We start from the raw sequence: 16,528 nt of genomic DNA, 5'->3' as shown, positions 1-16,528 counted from the left end.
ATACTGAAAGGAATTAACTCATTTGGTGTTTTAAAACTTGGGATTCTCCAATTCCCTAATTGTTGAAATGCCATTAATTCACTTGAGAGGCGGTTTCCTCAGCACGTTTCTCTTGGGTCAGGTCCCATACTAAGACACCCAAATTTCTCTCTCGTGTGAGCAAGGTGACCTCACCTCCGTCCGGCTCTCCTGGTCAGGTGGGCACACAGTGGGTCATCCAAGCCCTGATGCTTTGACAGAGAAAGAGGCCACAATTGAAAATGAGGCTGGCAGCGGTCATAACTGAGACCGCCCTGGGCAAGCAGGGCGTGTGGTCACTCTGCTCACAGTCACCATGGGCATTCATCAGGCAGCCCCTAGGCACCAGGCCGGCTGCTGGTCCTGAACCAGACCCACGTCCCAGCCTGGAAGCCCAGTGGGTTCGCAGCCCGAGCACATCTCTCCCACTCCTGGCCTCGTCTGCACCTCGCATGCAGATGACTTCCCACCTGACAGGCGAGCTCTCGCCGGAAGGGGCAGGGCTGGGGGCTCCCAAGGCACGTTCTTGCTGCTCGCTCAGCCGGGAGGCAAGGGAGAGCTGGGCACAGCTGGGTTTGGGAACTGACATTTTTCCTTTGAGGAACAAAAAGCCACTCCCCATCCCTGGGGCACAGGAATGGTCCCCACCCCTTGCAGCGCCTGGCCTCCCTCCTCACACAGTCCCCCTCCCCCTCCTCCCTGCCCTCCGAGGCTCTCTCTCCCTCTCTTTTTCCCAAACACAAATGTCAAAGCACTTGTCATCAGTTGCTTTATTAAATAACTGATAACTGATCCATTAAGTGGACGGCAGGCCACAGGCCAGCCTGTCCTGGAAGTCTTCCGTCTTAATTAATTGCCACTTCTGCCCTTGTCCACCACTTTATGTGAACATACTTTGAGTTATGGTTCCCAGGATAATTAATTTTAGCATGTATGGGAGAATCACTGCGGTGGGAGCACGGCCGATTTCCTGAACGTGGCATGCGGTTTGCTTTATAGTTTCTGTCATTCAGGCGAGGTTCAAGTGTTAAATTTCTTGACTGAGGTAGAGATAAAGTATCCACAGATTATAACTAGAATTCCAGGCTGGGAAATAGGTGTGAGGGTGCCGAAGCAGGAGAATTCAGATGCATCCCACAAGGCTGGTTGCTAATCACTTCAGCATATGAATGGAGAGAAAAATTATTAGAAAACAAGTAATTGTCTTGTTGTTTGGGGGAGTGCAGGCGCCCGTTTCTGGAGTGATCCTGGAAGAAGGCTGAGTGAGTGAGAGCCTGACCTTACAGAAGGTGGGAGTGGGGAACATTCCGGTTTGGGGTCTGGGAGCGCCAGGCAGGTGCAGCTGGACGTTTCTCTGGCCTTCCCGCATGCGCCACCTGCTGGTCGTCCCTGCTATTGCACTCAGGTTTCTGAGTGCGACTGCGCATGCGTAGAGGCAGGGGCCCGCCCCCGCCCGTATTCTTGATGCTTCCAACTTCAGGTGCAAGTTGAGCTGTAAAAAAAGATTGAAATTATAATCCTTGAATCACTTGAAGGCCCCTTGTTGGACAGTCCTATTCGTCTGGGCTTCCTCTTTCTAACTCCACGCTCATTTTTATGTGTCTGTCTGCCCCACTAGGTTGTGAGCGTCCTAGGGGTGCCCTGCACCCACAGAGGGCACCACGGTTTGCGCAGCCCCAGGAGGCTCTCAGCAGCCGTGGGTGGGTGCTTCGAACTTGCCAGCGCAGAGGCCGCACCCAGAACGCGGAGGGGTGGGGCTGTAGCTGCCCCTTCCCACCTGGTCAGAGCAGAACCTGGGCCAGAGAGTTCACTTGTGTCCCCATGGGCCCTAACAGGCGGGCGCTGTGCCCCCAGATCACAGAGGGGGAAGGAGTTTCCAGAGGCAGGAGACTTGGCTGGGGTGACAGGCGGAGGAGCCCAGGTGTGATGCAAGCTCCACCTGTCGCCTGTTGGGGCCCTTTCCACTAGGCTGGCTGCCTCCTGGGGCCTCCCAGCAAGTCACAAGTGCTGTTCTGGGATAATTGCCATGTGGTCACTCAGGAGCCAAGCAGATTCCTGGCCAATAAACCCAACTTCTCTTTGCCCTCTGCCCATGACAGCAGGTGCAGGTTCTCCAGGAACCCGGCAGTCGAAATAGCCACTGCTACCTTCTACCTTTGCTGAAAACCCCAGGTAAAGCTCCTCAGCAAGGGAGAGACCCCAGCCTCAGGGAGGGGCTGGCGCATCGGCTTCTCCCGACAGCCATGCTGCTAACATCCGGGTTTCTGCTCGATTCAGGGGTCCGGATGATGCCCGAGGCGTGGGAGAGGCATCCTTTCCTGCCCGTGGGGGCTTCCCAAGGCAGGCATGGGCTCTTAGTCCCTGAGGCTTCTTGAGCACCCAGGACATACATGCTGAACGCAGGAGTGAAGCAAACTTTCAAATGGCCCAGCTCAGTCACCCCCCACTCCCACCTGGACCCACTGAAGTTCTTTCGAGGGGTGGGCTGGTCCCTGGCCAGGGCAGAAATCCCTCGAAGGCAGCATCTCTGTCTAATCCGTAGATTAAACAAGGCCTCCTTCTCTGCTCTGTGTCCAGAAGACATTTAGTAAATATTTGTTGAATGAATAAACACATAGACAATTCTGTATTACTGGCTCCTGGCCGTACTAAAATCAACGTTTCTTTAAAATTTCATGAGTGCCCCAGTGTGAGAGCAAAACGTTTTAAGGGATAGGCATGAATTTTCTCTTAAAGAGAAGAGTATCTATTTATTAATATTCCCAAGGAGTAACTTTTTTGGTTTTCTGCTGCGCTGTTATAATTTTCCATAATTATGTTGTGTTGATTGTAGTTTACCGACAGAGCATCAATAAAGAAAAATGTAACCCTGGAACTACACTACTTAAAGCGCTTAACCTTACACTTAATTAGCTGAGTTGGGGGTGGCAGAGAGAATATTCTCCCCCAGAACTGTGAGGAGAGGAGACACGGAGTCCTCCTGCAGGGTCTGTGTGGTCTGAAGCAACAGCAGGCAGCGTCTCTCTTAGAAAACCTGTTGGGATAATTTAAAAGTGCAGGGAGAGTCACATTTCTCAGTGCCCCTGGGGGCTGGTGGCTGACTTTGGATGGAAGTCAACATGAAGAGAAAAGAAATCATGTACACAGGCAGCCCCAGTACCATTGCACAGTAGACGCCAGTAAGTAGCTGAATGAATGAAGCTCCAATGGACTTATGTAGGTTACACCCAATGACCTTGCTTCGGGCATGAAATGGGCCAGACCTTCAGAAGGGATCCTGGCCCCCGTGTCCCCACCGGATACGTAGTATTGTGTACCCACCATGTATAGTGTTGAGGTGTCCAGGGAGGGGCCGAAGCAGCTTCTTTGAGTTCTTAGTTGCAATCTGGGGGCAAATTTTTCTTCCAAAGAACCAGAGGTGCTAAATAATTCATGCACATTGTTTCCCAATTAACATTTTTCAGAAGATGCCAGCAATTCTTTGAAGTCTCTCCTTCTTAAGGGACAGCGACCCACTCTGTTGGGCTGGGCCAAGCTTCTGCCCTAATTAGACAGTTACACAAGAGACCTGAGTGAGGAGGGTGGATTTACTTTTAATAAAAGAAGATTAAAAACTGGGTATCTGCAGCATATTAAGAAGACTGAACCAAATTAAAATCCTCCCACAGCTGTGGATAGTCGTGGCCTGAAAAGGAAGTGTTTCACTTGGAATTACCAAAACTTCTTGCTTTGAGTCAGGAGAAAAATTCAGGCTCCCCCCAGCCTGAGTCTGGAATCATTTTGTTGGCGTTCTGAGTCAGAGTACTGGGGAAGGAGAGGCACTTTAAATCCAGACATCCGGGTGAGGTGTCCGTTTGTGGAGTGGCAGCCAAGGCTGAGTGATGAAGGAGGCGGAGTGGGGGCCACCACGTGGCTGCCCGTCCAGGCACTAGGTGAGGGACCAACCCACGCAGCCTGGCGGGAACTCAGGCCAGACCTGGTTTCCCAAGAGAAGCCAGATCTCCAGACTTTATGTCGGCTCTCCCTCTTTTTAAATATCTCAGACTAATTTAAATGCTTTTAAATCATCGTCACACACCTACTCCTTGAAGCCAGCAACTCCACTTTTAGGCATTCATTTCAAATGAATGAAAAACACTTGTCCACAAAAAGGCTGGTACCCAAGTTCATAGCAGCTTTGCTCATAATAGCAAAAAACCTGGGAAACAACCCAAATGTGTATGAAGAGGAGAATGGGTAAGCAAAGTGTGGTAGTCGTGCAGTGGGAAATTCTTCAGCGGTGAACAGGGTAGACCTTCGACGCCCACGGCAACGTGGATGAACCTTGAATACCAGTTGAATTTAAGAAGCTGGACACACAAGAGTATTATGGTTCCATTTATAGGAAGCTCAAGGACAAGCGGAGCCAATCATCTCTGTAGATAGAAACCAGAGTCGTGTGTGCTGCTTGGGATGAGGGACGAGTGAGCAAGAAGGAAGTTTCTAGAAAAATGGCAGATGGTCTTCATTGTGACTGCATGGGGATATGCATCTGTCAAAGCTCATCAAATTATACTCCAAAGGTATGTGCATTTGACTGCATATAACTGTATCTTTAAAAAAAGGAAAACTTTTAAAACATAATGCACATCAAACCTAGACTGTCTGCGGGTCGCATGGAGTCAGCCGGCTTGGATTTGCGACCTCCATGCTATGGGGAGTTTTTACCCTTGCATCAGCATCCCTGAAACCGTCAGCCCGCAGGTAGGGAAACACAGCCGTCACAAGCAGGTGTGACGTGGCGTAAGGGGGGCAGGAGGGACTGGCAGGAGGGACCCCTCGTCAAATTGCTGCCCACCCTGTGGCCCCTGCAAGGGTACCGTTTGAATTTATTGCTATGATTGTGACTTTTCTTTGAATGCAGAGGGATGTGTTCACTTTGCTCAGAGCAAAGTGACAGTGGCACATGAGCCTTCTTTGAGTTCCTGACAAGGGGACCTGTGTCCACCGAGGTGCCTGTGCTGGCTGGGGTCTCAGGGGACAAGGACACAGGGCAGAAAGCCCACCTTTGCCCCAGATCCATCAGCCAGGTGCTGGGCGACGTCCCTCACATCCCTCCTTTACTCTGCAAGGGTTTAACCGGGAATGTGGGCAAGGAGGACGCACATCCAAGAAAATGGAAGGCAGACCTATCCAGGCACATCCATTGAGCACCTACTGTGTACTTGTTGGGCCATAGAACTGAAGGGGCTCAGGTGCAGGAGGGGAACAGACAGGGCAGTCAGCCAGGGTGCCTCGCAGTGAGCCCTGCTGGAGACCTATTTTGATTAGCCCACGAGACGGGAGATTCCACAGGCAGGACACTGGGAGATAAGACGCCGTACTGTGTCTGACTTAGAGGCAGAAATGCCACACAGGCGGGTTGATCTGCTGCTGCTTGTAAGGCCCCTGAGACAAGCAGCAGCCGGAGCCTGATGGTGCTTCCCATCCGGCCAAGAAGGATGGGGATTCAGATCCACAGACGGGACGCGGTGGGTCTAAGAAGTCACTCTCTTGTTCCCCACCCCAAAGCTGCGATCACCTCCAGAATCCACCTCCATCTGTCAATGCTCTCTGGAAATTCCCAGAACATACTCTCAACCCGAGGATAAGGGTGGAGGGCAGCGGCAGTCTGCGGGCGTGCCGGGGTGTGAGAAGCCCCCCAGTCCGGGGCCAGACCTGTGTGGGGTGGGCCCTGCAGGGAAGGCAGGAGGAGGGCCCCCTGAAGCCGGCCTTCAAGGCTGCCAAGGTCTTGATTTTCACAAAGTAGAAATCTTGATGCATCCTTCTCTTCAGTGGCTTCCACTGTCTCCAGGGTTGAGATCTGCCCTTCCAGTCCCCCGCCCCACTGCCCAGCAAACACACCGGGTCTCTTGTTGCCCAAAGGTATAGGTTACCTGGCTTTCACCCACCACCCCTGCTCTGCCAGGCAAACTCCTCTTGACCTTCAGCACCCTGATCCTAGCCAAGCTCTACAGGAATCTGTGCTCCTGGGCCCTGGGTGCTCTGCTTCCAGGCTGCCTGCTCACTGTGGGAGGTGCAGGGTGACAGCACCCACTGTGCCCTTGGAGGACCCCTGCCCTCTGCACGTGGGCTGCGAGGCTGGACTGTCTGGCTTTGCCCAAACTCAGAGTGATGGTCTCTGGGCAGGGACCCTCGTTACAAAGAAGCACCGAGAGTCTCCCTCAGGGAGATCAGGACTCTTTCCCTGGTTTCCAGAAGGCGTTGCTGGGAGGTGGAGGCTGTGTGTGCGTGTGTGTATGTGTGTGTGTGTGTGTCCGCGCTTGTGGAGAAATTATGCTCGGAGGCAGGATAATTGATCGTTAGTAACTGACAGTGGCCCTTCCTACTGAAATGTCAGAATTTAAGCCGCACAGCGATGTGCTGTAGATGTGAGGGGTGCACACTTGTGCATCAGCAAATCCTCACTTTGCTCTCGGCGTGAGCACTACATCTGGCAAGAATGCGGATCCGGTTTTTACTTGATTTTGATCTTGCTGATTGATCTCTTGACCCCAAGTTCAGATACATAATCAGATCAGAAATGCAAGCAGTTTTTTTCACTGAATTTCTGCCGTTTGGTCACCAACGACAGAAACCTGCTGAAGGGACAGGCCAGTGCGCTAAACAAGCTGCCTCAGTCTCACCACGGCGCAGTGTTTGGGCTTCAGAGCCAGGACAACTGGGTAAATCTGGAGCCATCCTTGCCTCGGCTGATGCTGACACGAAGCAACACGCTTGGTTTTGCACGGACAAAATGGCCAGTCACTTCTGCAGGTCCGCCCTGCTGTCCTCCCCGGGGCTGCCCCGCTGGGGCCTGTCCCTCTGGTTTCACGTGGGTCAGGTAACCAAGAGCACCACATGGGACGGGCTCACAGCACAGAGGCTCCAGGTCCGTCCCGGGGGCCATGAAGGTCCAGCCTGGGGCCCGCAGGGGTGATGGACTCTACTGGGAGCCACGTGATTTGATGGGAGGTGAAGCCACGCCAGCCCTGCCTCCCTGAAGGAGAGCACTTGTGCACGTGCGTCTAGTTGCTGCAGGTGCCGAGACCCCACGCCTCAGGTGCAGGGGCATCCGTCCGCCACGTGCTGCACTGCACCCCTCCCGGGGCGGGGCTGGGGTCCTCATCCTGTGAGCCTCCATGCGAGCAAACCCCGGCATGTTTGGAAAAGGCTCACTGAACGAACGGAGGCAGGTGGGGTTCAGTGGAATCTGAAGTACAGTGACTGGCTGGCGCCTTGTTCCGCGTCAGCGTGCCGCCTCAGGGCGGCTTCTGTGCCCGCTCTCCCAGGGCCACCTCCTCCTTCCCCCGGGGAGTGGGTGCTCGGGAACACACGCTGTTTCCAGAATTAGCCCGAGCAGAGCATTCGCAAGAAGTTAAGACTACCGCTACCAGCCTCCTCAAGCGTACGGCCCCTCCAAAGCCAAGTGTCATTCAGCGCTCCAACGCCTGCTCCCGTCGGGGCCCTAGGTTGCACACAGGTCACTTCTGGTTTCACTGTGCTCGAGAATCTTGCCGCCCATCACAGGACCCAGATTGCCTGCTACAGCAGGGTGGGTAAAGGTCCAAAGACACCCTGGAAATTACTCTTGGGGAGAAACAAAGAAAGGAAAAACATGATGTTGGCGTTTCAAGTGTCTTACTGGATCTTTTCCCTTTTGATTCTCCTGAGATTGCTTTTAGGTGAAGGGTCACCGTTCTTTATTTGACTTTTTTGTCAATTCTACGTTTTTTCCCACGGGCTTTGATTTCCTGTGTAATCAGCCTCAATTTTCAGGAACAATCCTAGAATCTGCATTCAGTCATTGATCACTGGCAGAGCCGTGTGCCCAGGCGACTGGCGTATTTGCTGAGATAAATTAACCCACGGCTGCAGCAAGGGTATCTAAGCAGTTAGATGGAGGATGTTGGTTTCTGGTCCCTGGAGGCAGGAGTGGAAGTGCTGGTTTATTTATGGACCCTGTTGGAAGGACGTCACAAATTGATTTACTGCTACAGCCCAGATGAAAGGCAAATGAAAGTCACAAGGTAGAAGAAGTGGCCTTTACCTGAGCAGCCCCTTGAAGGTATTCTGACCGTATTCTGAAGCCCTGGAGAGTTCTTCACACACCTGGCGCACCTCCATCCCCTCCTCCGTCCCCTGGGGCACCCAGGGCACCTGCCCCCTGCAGCTGCGCTTCTCAGACAGGACCTAGATGAGACCCAAGTGAGGAAACAGGGCAGGTGAGGCTGCCCCCTGTGCCTCTAACAGCCTTCCTGCACTGGCAGGTGGGACCCGGAGGCCCTGCCTAGCGTTCTTCAGGGTTCTAGTGAAATTCGGGTCCAGAAAAGGCGGCCAAGCAGGTTCAGAAGGGACGGGGCCTGTCCTCCCCTACCCTGGGCTGTCTCCCTGGTCAAAGGCCCAGGTTCCCACCAGATCTTCTCCCAGAAGCATCCTGACAACTTTCCTGGGTGGTGCGGACTCTGCCCTCCCCCTGCGCGCCCCGCCCCTCCAGGTGGTGCCCGGCCTGAGATGGCCTGACTCCCAGGAGCTGTCATTCAAGGTCAGAAAGTTGAGCAGACAAGAAGGCAAATGGATCAAAGACCACTAGTTGCACGTGCCCGCGGAGACCTCCAAGGCCTGGGTCCGGGGTGGAGAGAGCAGGCTGCCTAGGGCGGTGGCAGGGGCGGGGCCCTGGAGGTGGGTGAGACGCCAAAGTGGCCGAGGATGCGAGTGGCATCCGCCCAGAGAGCCGTGTGGACAGGGCCCAGAGACGACGGCTGAGATGGACAGAAACCACCCCCCCTCCGGGGTCACCCTTCAGGGAGACGGTGGCACTTTGGGCGGTAGCACCTGGACCCCTCCGTGAATATTCACGTCCAAAGTGGTGAGAGTGAAAAGTAATCCGAGTGCCTTTCCCAGGGAGAAAGACCACCATTCAGATCTGCTGTGTGTAAATCAACGGTGCCCCCCGACCCCGGGCCATGCGACTTCTGCTTGAAAAGCTAACAGGAACTGAGAAGGTACTGGGGCCGGATCCTTGGTGCCTATTCACTGTTGTTTCCTTATAGCTGTAGACATTAATATGCTGTTTTCAGGGCATTTTTTTCTGGATCATAAATAGTTACTCTGTAATAATAGTTTGGTTTTGGTAAGATCCAAAGACTGTCCCACCAGAGCTGCCTTACGGCTGAGGGGGTCATTTGTAATGAATGAAGGATTCGGTGGTGGTGTATCTTCTGTGCAATGACGACCAGCCACTGCAAGTGTAGGAAAAATTAATTATTGGTAGTTTCTGAAGCTCACGAACAACTGATAGTGAGACATCATTCGCATGCAGCGTTTGAGATTAGGCAGCCAAACCTTCATCCGTCCTGCTATTATAAGAAGGCTGGTTTCCTTCTCAATGAAATTCCAGCTGTAGTTTGTTCCTACCTTATTGGGCCTCAGTTGTAGAAACGTGGTAAGTTTTATGTTCTCTAATAGGTGATTGATCAAGGGCTTGTTGGTGTTCAAACAAATTCAAGTCTGGCTTTGGGGTTGGTTTGAATGAGATTTTGAGAAGCTTTCTTAGGTCTTGAGCTCTCTGTGGTTCTGTCGTCTTTAGTGCAAAGGAGAAAAACATTCTTCTTACAGAGTAAACACTTCACCTCTTCTTCATCTTTAAGAGGGCAAGGTATATAATTGGAAATAAGCAAATGGGTGCATGGCCCATAGGAAATTGCAGTTACCCCTTAACAGAGTCACTGACGCGCCAGTGTTCTTCCCAGTCCTTCCTCGTGGCCTGACAGAGTGCCCCTCCCCTGTGCTGACCTGCCCGAGCGCCTGGCCCCGCTCAGTCGGGCAGGCAGGGAGCCCGGGGAGGACCAGTGCATCAGAGGTTGGGGCTTTACCTTTTTTGGGTGATTTAAAAAGAGTCTTTGATGCAGTCAATTCCAGCATGTAACTCACCAGTGTGCACAGAGGCCCTCAGCAGTGTGTGTGTAACAAAGCCCAGAGATGAAGTACAAAGCACCTTTCGTTCTCAGACACAGTGGGTTTCCTGGATTCTCTGAAGAGCAGTTGCCGCTCTGTTGCCGTGTCAGCATCAGAGGCAGGAGGGTCGGTGGAACTCCCAGCGAGGACACTTTGCTTGGGATTCTCTGCCTTTTCCTTTGATGGTGCCCCTCCTTTGCTCAGGGAAATGCCTTCTCCAGATTCTAAGCCTTTCACTAAGTGGGTAAGCTCAGCACACGGCCAGCTGAGGATGGAAAGATAGGTTTATTGCCCTACTTCATGGGTGAGTAAACTGAGACATCACATCCAAGCCGCCTGCTTCCCCCACCTCAATCTAATAACTTAAATTTCCAAGAAACCAGTCAAATTTGGGTAGAGGCAGAACTTGCAGGCTTTGTGTCTCCCCCGTGTATACCCTCTTCCTTCCAGAATGTACCCGTTCATTCAACAAATCAAGCCATTCTTGTTCTTGAACCGTGTAAAGCTCAGTTTACAGGAGTAAACTGACGAGTCAGCAGCAGACTTGTGGGTGGAAGCCAGGTCCCCCGCCCCACGTCCCTGCACGTTCCCTGCGGGCCCCTAGCCCCTCGCCCAGCCTCGCCCTGCCTCGCCCTGTCTGAATCCGTGCCCGGTTACAGGCGACTTCCACACGGCTTGTCTCATTTGAGCCGCTAACCTCATGAACACAGAGAAGACCAGCGTGACCCAAGGACAAGAGAGAAATTAAATGTCATGTACCCACTGCCCCATCACAGAGGACAAATTACCCACTTTTTAGGAAAAAGTTGATAAAGATCTATGTCCGATCACAATGACAAATTCTATGGACTTTATTAAACAGAAAGGTTCCTCATTGAGACCTTAGTTTCACTTCAGACAGTCCTCAAACCGGGCCTGTGATGTTTGGGACCAAACTCCCAGTTCTCCTGGGAAACTCTTAGATTCCCCGAGAGTCTCAGCTGAGGGTCTGGGGCCGCCTGCGCCTGCGTCTGACAGCTGACCCTGTGTCTGCCGGGGCCAGGACAGGGCAGCTCTCAGGACCGTGGACTGGCCAGGGGTCCCCTTACTAGTGGCCATGGTAATAATGAGCGTTTGCGCAGTGGAGTTTCCTGCCCGCACTGTGCAGATGGGGCCTCAAGTCTGGAAGGGTCCAAGTTGTCAGGACTCCGTTGAGACCCTGATTCTTGAAAATCTGACCCATCAGGTGAATGAGCTGAGCTTCTGCTGGGGCTTTCTAAAGGAGCATGAAAGTCAGCGCAACAACAAACTAACTCCCAAGCTGGACACATGGAAATCACTGCCGCCGGGGCCACTGGAGGAGAAGGGACATCAGCAATTGTGCATGGTCACAGCTTCCACGGAGGGAGGACTTGCGCCCCCTGGGGACCTGGGGACCCTGGAGCCAGCCCTGCTGGTTCCCGTGGCCTCATAGCAATTGGCCACCCCTCCCCTCCCCTCCCCCGGCTCCCCAGTTCCCCCACCTGTCTGACTCTTCTGGGAAGTCCTCTTGGCCTTCTCTCTGGGAGCCTCTAGGCATCAGTGGTCCCAGCGTTCACTCGATGCCCCCTTCTCTCTCTTTCGCTTTTCTCAGGTCCTTCATCCAATGCCAAGGCCACCTGCCTACTGGCAGCTCCAAAGCTCCACCTCGAGCCATCACTCCTTCTGAGCACCACACCTGCCTGATGGACATCACCTGCTGGGTGGTCCGCAGGGCTGCAGACTTGACCCTGAAGCCACTGTCCCGCCCCTCCCTCAAACCAGCTCCTGCCCCATGGCACTTCCTCCGTAAAGCTCCCCTCTGTTCTCTACGACTCTGACACATTCTGACAGGGGAACCAGATACGGCAAATTGAAACTGGGCCGAGGAAGCCCAGTGAAATTTAAGCTCCCAGTTAACAGCAGGTAAGCCGTAGTGTAAGTGTACCCATTAACACTTGGGGTGCACTGACATCTGGGTGTTCTGTGTTCTGTCTGGCAACCCTGCTTCCCAAGTACCTCTCCAGTCTCACTGCGATGCGTCCCCAGTCCTTCCTGTTTCTTGCCTGGATGCCGACGTCCTCTGGATCCCAGAGCCCCCCAGACATCGGAACTCCATCCTGTCCCTTGTCCGAGGCTGTTAACCCTGGAAGCTGCCTGGCGTGGCCGTACTGCTCCCTGCTTTCAAACTGAAAGCCGGACAGTCCTGGGCTCCCTGGGGCAAGTTGGTCACCCCACGCTGTGCCCTGGAAGACCTGGCACGGGGGCGGGCCTCAGGCCTGACGGAGAAAGGAGCGGAGCGTGGAGCGTGCGGGCCTGGGTCGGGGTGGGGGGCCCCCACTCGCCATGTGCCCTTGAGTCTCTGAGCTCCTCCTCATTCGTAAAGTGAGGAGCCGTCCTAACACCTAATGCCACCCGACACCTCAGGGAGACTGTTTCAAGGATGGACAGAAAGTCGGAAGTGAGGGTACATTGTGAACGCCGAGTTGCATGTGAGCTGTCTGTGGGTGGGCGAGTGTTTACAGAGGGGGTGAGGACTGAGGGGTCCGGGAAAGCAAGTCCTCAAAAACTCCAGAGGGTGGAAAGGTCGGCAAACTGCTCTCCTGCGCCAGCAGTGACGGGGAGCTCCCAGCCTGTGACCCCACGGAGGAGGGCCCCACAGCTCTGCTGTCTCCTTGGGTGCTCGTTCCCCAGCGCCGGGGGTGGGGCACCTCCCCGCCTGACCTCCCTGTCCCCGTCTGTCCGAGGCCGAGGTGGTGCCCGCCTCGTTGGGTGGCTGTCAGAGGAGCGTCAGAGGGGGAGACCCTGGAGGACGCCGTGGGCAGTGGGGCCCTGCCCGGCGACACTGCGCAGCCTCGCCTCACCCCTTTCTCCCGCCTCGTTTCTCCCCCTTTCTCTCCTCACACACGGACTTCTCTGTGCTCGTCTCCTCTTAATGATGTTTCACTGGTTTTCCGTTTAGACGTGTGCAATTGCTTTGTTCAAAAGCAATTAAGTTCCCACCTTCACCGACTCAGATAAAAAGCACCCCTTTGCATCCTTTTCTCTTTAACAAGCAGAACCTTCTCTGAAAAGGCAGGACTGCTGTGGGTGCGCGTGGGGCGAGCTGACTCTGCACATCTTACTGCGTAAGGGGTTTGTACGATTATTATTAAAATCTCCCATCCACTAAGTGTATTCAGACCTGAAGCTTGGGGAAGGTCTGGATTTGTTTTTTCCTTTACCCTGAAAACACATCTTTCTTCTTCCCCTATATGTACAAAAGGAATAATTTGGCAAGGAGGGTGTAGCTTGGTGGTAGAATGCGTGCTTAGCAAGCACGAGGTCCTGAACTCGGTCCCCAGTACTGCCGTTTAAAAAATAAGTAATAGATAAATCTAATTACCACCCCCTACAAATTTCTTTAAATAGTAATTTTTCCCAATGGGTAATATTTTCCTGGTTTTATAGAAAATGGACAGGGTGGAATTAGGTGGCAGTCACTTAGGTAATCAAGGCTCGGAGTGGTCCCTGCTTCCTGGCGAGGTCCCGGAGGCTGGGGGGCGCTCAGCTCCATGCCCGGCAGACGGAGCTGGACTTGTCTTATTGGGGTGATTGCAGGGAACTGGTTCTCCCTTCCCAGTCCGTTCCCCAGGCGAGCGGGCTGAGGAAGTCCGCTGTCTGTCTGCGCGCCTGGTGGTGGTGGTTTTCTGAGCAGTGTGCATTCCCGGCGGCCTGCCAGATGGAGGGTGCCGGGCGCTCCAGGTCCCTCCCTCGCTGCCCCGCGGGTGCTGAGGGGGCCCCTGACCACAGGTGAAGAGCAGCGCTGGTTGGCTTCCCGGGAGCATTTGGGCCCTGTGTGCGACCATCCTCAAAGCTGCCTCCCCGCCTGCCCCAGGGTGGGTTTGTCCGCAGGCAGTTTGGCTCCTCCTCCTGGCCTTCACTTTGCCCGCTAACCCAGAAACGTGGGGGTGGCGTGCGCATAACTGTGTGGGCCTGAGAGCGGGCCGGTGGGCCTGTGAAACTCACCATCCGCGCACCTGCGATAGTGCCTTGTGCACAGGTGGGCCTCGAGGCGTCTGTAAAGCAGTGTGGCGTCACCTGAAGGGGGTGATGGCTGGTCTTTCTCTTTCCCCTTGCCCTCTGCTGCAAAGGTCTGGCCTTGTCTGCCCCGGAGGTGCCCGCCTCCATTTAGACAGCCGGGTGGCAGCTGTGGGAGGCTGTCCAGGGGCCTGGCTGCTTCGCCACCCAGGCCAAGACCCTTTCCTCCTGCTGCCTGAGCCCAGAGCTGACATGCCAGTCACCGCAGGGCCACCCTGCAGACCCGTCACCGAGGTCTCCTCCTGGGGTGCCGGTCCCAGCGCAGCGCCGTCTGCAGAGCCGTGGGGGTCCCGGCCCCGGGACCACACGTTCCGTCGTGGAAACAGCAGATGCTTCACGCCCGGGCCGTGCACAGCTCTGGCTGCTTCCAGAGGCAGCCGTGGGGAGCTGGTCTCCCCGGGAAATACCAGCGGTCACTTGCCGAGTGTCCCTGCTGCACGGGGCGTGCCCCAGCTGACAGTGGGGTCCAGGCCAGTCTGATGAGTGACAGTTAACAACATTCACTCACATTTATTATCTGCTTGGAGCCTCTTGTTTTACTAATTGGGAAGGAAGGTCAGAGAGGTGAAGTGTTCTGGGGAGAACCCTCATCTCCCGGGTGGGAGAGGGCGGGTGGGAGAGCAGAGAGAAAGAGGATGAGAGAGACGCTGATCGCAGCTGGGTCTTCATTCTCAGAGGAAGATGGGGAGGAATCTGCTCTCATGGTGCCTAATGGTTTTACTTCCTCCCACCACGTTCCCCAAGCCTCTCCCCTGTGCCAGATGGAAATGTGCAGGACAGCTGCTCTGCCCTCAGGAAGCCCCGGGGCAGGGGACATCCCGCCCGGGGAGTTAGCTTTTACGCAGCCCTACTGGAAAGCTTTCATTGGAGGTCTTCACATAAACCATCCACAGCGTTGCCAGGAGAGACCTTTGATCTTCCTTATCCTGGGCAGGTCCTGGGGCTCCCTAAGGGCTCCACCTTCTCTGCACAACCCACCCCCCTACCCCGCACCCAGCTTCTGCTGCCTCTCTGCCTCCTCCTCCCACTCCCCACTTGGACCAGTCCACTCCTCACTGAGAAGACAGCCCTCTCCCCAGGCAGCCTTTCAGACCTGTCTGGGTGGCTGTGGGCATCCCCGCCTGGTGCTCCCACCCCACCATGTGCGTCCCCCTCCTGGCCCATCTGAGTTACCTTGCGATTATTTAATTATTTTATTTCTCCTATGGAAACACAATCTCTGAGGGAGGTAGGCAGTGCTGGTTGCCTTCCAGACTTTGGCAATAACTCAGTAAACATTGCCGAAAGAGGGATGAATGAATGAGCAGATGATCAAACCGACAGATAGTTGCAGGTCTACAGAGTTCAGTCAGCAAGTAAACTCGTTTCTTTGAAATCAAATGTGTGTGTGAACCCAGCCACTAAAGTTCAGTCCACGTCTCATCCAAGGTGTGTGGATGCAGCCTGGCCCGCTGCCGGCTCACGGCAGGGAGCCGCCCGGCCCTTAGAGATGGTCCCCTCCTCCTCCGTCGTCCGCATTCCTGAGTGGAGGGTCAGTGGGGGTGGGTGGGCCTCAGTGTCGGGTGCCACCTTCTCAGTGAGAGATGGTGGGAGGGCCATTTGTGCTAGCCTCTCACTGAGCCCCAGGGGACCGCTGCATCTGCATGTACTGAGTGACTCTTGTAGGAACTCTGGGCCTGAGGGTGATGACTGAAGATGCAGGACACACTGCTCTGTGGAGCGTGGCTTTTCTTTTGGATCAAAGGGCCCTTCTGGGCTGGTTTTGCTCATGTTCAGCCCCAGGTTCCACTGTGCACTTACCAAAGGCGAAGTGAGAGCTGCTGACGGCCCAGTAGCAGACGAGCTTCACAAGCCGTCAGAAGCCAGTTTGAGATCAGTGTCAATTTCACACAGTGATTTTTCAAAGAGAAAACAGTTCATTCCAATATTGGTTCTGTTGTTTTTCATCCATTTCATAGAATCCAGCCACAACTTGAAAGTTCCTTCTGTCAATGGTGAGCGCCCGGCAGGATCACTGATGTTCCTGCAGATGCAGGAACACCTGTGATGTGATGATTTGTTTCGTAGGATAACGTAAGCGTACAAATGCTGGTGAAGCTTAGCATTTGGGGTAAATGTGTCACCCTTGGAAATGCTTGTGGTGTACAGATCATTCATAATTGTGTCCAAACCAACTGGATGTTCTGTCAGTTAAAACAGAAGCAGTAGGTGTCAGACTTTATCAATGATGGTAAATAACTACAGGATTACTTGAGCTCAAAGTGGACGGTCATGAGGCTGATGTGGGGCTTTTTTAAATACTCTGGCTTGGTGGCATGGTTTTCTCTTCCCTGTCCACCATCAGATTTCAGAAATGTTTGAGCCGCCGAAAGAATTACTTTGTAAATCAATCTAAGTGTCCAAAGATGGTGAACTTTTCTGTAAATGAGGACTTCAGTGTTGGTTTCATTCTGTTCTA

The 16,528-nt window shown here is 54.1% G+C and overlaps 1 protein-coding gene across 3 annotated transcripts in view; it reads left to right on the top strand.

The window, feature by feature from the left end:
* PTPRE (protein tyrosine phosphatase receptor type E) overlaps positions 1-16,528 on the top strand; it is a 146,910-nt gene that overhangs the window by 81,821 nt on the left and 48,561 nt on the right. Inside the window, exon 1 of one of the 3 annotated variants that reach the window (XM_074373396.1) lies at positions 11,628-11,916. The exons of the other annotated variants lie outside the window; for them this stretch is intronic. The gene's annotated coding sequence lies outside the window, so the exon portion shown is untranslated. Of the gene's footprint in view, positions 1-11,627; positions 11,917-16,528 lie in introns of those variants that run through there. 3 annotated transcript variants of the gene reach the window in all.

Source organism: Camelus bactrianus, chromosome 11, assembly GCF_048773025.1.
Source record: "Camelus bactrianus isolate YW-2024 breed Bactrian camel chromosome 11, ASM4877302v1, whole genome shotgun sequence".
In the NCBI taxonomy this organism is placed as follows: Eukaryota; Metazoa; Chordata; class Mammalia; order Artiodactyla; family Camelidae; genus Camelus; species Camelus bactrianus.
Note: the sequence above shows the minus strand (reverse complement) of the source record. Positions and strands in the feature narration are given on the sequence as shown.